The 2,060-nt window shown below is 41.2% G+C and overlaps 1 pseudogene; it reads left to right on the top strand.

The window, feature by feature from the left end:
- Positions 1-462: 462 nt before the first annotated feature.
- On the top strand, positions 463-1,840 carry LOC127747653 (uncharacterized; annotated as a pseudogene).
- Positions 1,841-2,060: the final 220 nt, after the last annotated feature.

Below are 2,060 nucleotides of genomic sequence, written 5' to 3'. Positions count from 1 at the left end.
ATTATAAAATTTTTAGGCCTTGTATGTTCTTCCTCTTCTTTGATTCTAAAAGATTGTGTGTTATTTAATTGTGTTCCTAATTATTCTCTTAAATCTTTGCGAATATTATCATTGATTTTAGTGGCCATCTCTTGTAAATTTCGTACTTCTTTGATCCAACATAAATTTGTTTTGACTTCATACACCATCTTTTCTTTTATTGTTCTATCGAAGTTTCTTGATTCAGATTTCCTTGCTAAGATGCGATTGATTCTCTTTTTGGCATGCTTTACTGTTTTTGTATATCTTTGTTTAGTTGCGACCTTACGCATCTCCCCGAATTCTTGCGAACACCATCTATGATGTTTGCTCTTTTCTGCCTAAGTTTTGAATCCTTTTAAGCAAATTCGTGTTTGTTTCAATGTCACGTGCGATTCCCAGATATAGCAACCGATACGGTAGTTTTTTTGGACACAGCTATCGATGCGAAAGTTCGGAAAGTTGAAATTTGAACACTTGATGCTACCATGGATATGTACTACAAGACCAAGATTGTATTTAGAAAAGATTGATGAACGACGTGAAGAGGGCTATGTATATCTGAGTTGTCAAGGGAACGAGAGTAGGGAAATGCCAATGACATCGTTTTATCAGGATCCTAGCTTGTAACTTTTGCACCTCGTTATACTCATTTCTCATGTTCAGTAAAGTGCTAAAACCATGTAAAGTTTTGAAGATTATATCAATTTTCGAGGACGAAAATTTTTATAAGGGGGGTAGAATGTAAAATCCCTACAATACCCCTTGTTCCTCTTTTTTTTCAAACCAAACTCTAACCCTCTTCTAAAACACTTACTCACCTCTCACTACCGCACACACTCTCACTCCCCTCACACCCTCTTCCTCACAGCACACACACCAGACTCTGATGGAAAAAGAAAGAAAGAAAAAGGAAAGAGAGAAAAGGGGAGACTGCGAGAAGAGAAGGGAGGAGGAAGGCGAGAGCTGTCCACGCCGAGCCACCATGCAAGTAGAGAGAGAGTCGCACCTCATCACCGCCGGCCTGGAGCACGCCGTTCGTGTCCCGTCGCGTCGCCGCCAGCCGCGTCCAGCTTGCTGCAGTTGCGTTGCCATCAGAGGCCAGAACCGAGAGAGATGCGTTCGAGAGGGCGGACGAGTGCGAGAAAAGAGACGCGGAAGAAGGACTGCTGCCGTTGAACTGCTACAGCCGCCGCGCCTTGTCTCCATCACCGCTAAGCTTCAACCGCCGCCATCTCTGTTGGGGGTCACCATCATTGCTGAATGAAGAGGGAGAGTTTGAGTCGGCCAGTGAAGGGAGGAAGAAAGAGTCGCGATGGAGGAGCCGTTCACTATCGTCGCGTCTGCTGTTGCCATCAACGGAGCTCGTCGTCAGGGGAGTATCACCGACGTCACTGCTAATGAACCGTCTCCGTCCCTGTTTTGATCTTGCTCAGCCCCACACCCCGTTCATTCTTGTCTCTAAATTAGCATAATTTTTCCTATGATCTGACTCCATTTATGAAACTGTAACGCTTCCACCTTTACTCTGCTATATTTTCTTCTTTTCTTACATGCTCTGGTTTTAATTGCGATAATATGTCTTTGTTTTAGTATTATCGCTCTACTTTTGTTGCGTTTCTGCTGGAAATTATCTTGAGTACTGGTATTAGTGCTATCATTGAACGATTGGAGCTATTGATGTTATGATTACATCTGTGATGTAGCCGTGGAAGTTGCTGCCACCGTCTTGATCCAAATTCTGCGCTCATTCGTTTCATTTTACTTCAATCCTCCTCACCTTGGATTCTAGCACTCGGGTTCGATATCTTCGGTCCCTTAGGACCATGTTGTGAGTAGACTTTACATTTATAATTGGTTGGCTTTGCATCTATAATTATTTTATTTTGATATACATTGTTTTGAACTTATAATTACACTTACATATTATCAAAGGATTTAAAATTAGATTGAATAATTGATTTATTAGAACTAAATATTTATCTTTGTTAAGTACATTTTAATATGCACATGAGACTATATGTTTTTATGAGGCTATATGC

This window comes from Arachis duranensis, chromosome 5 (assembly GCF_000817695.3).
Source record: "Arachis duranensis cultivar V14167 chromosome 5, aradu.V14167.gnm2.J7QH, whole genome shotgun sequence".
In the NCBI taxonomy this organism is placed as follows: domain Eukaryota; kingdom Viridiplantae; phylum Streptophyta; class Magnoliopsida; order Fabales; family Fabaceae; genus Arachis; species Arachis duranensis.
The sequence above is the reverse complement of the archived record's forward strand: the minus strand, read 5'-3'. Positions and strand labels throughout refer to the sequence as shown.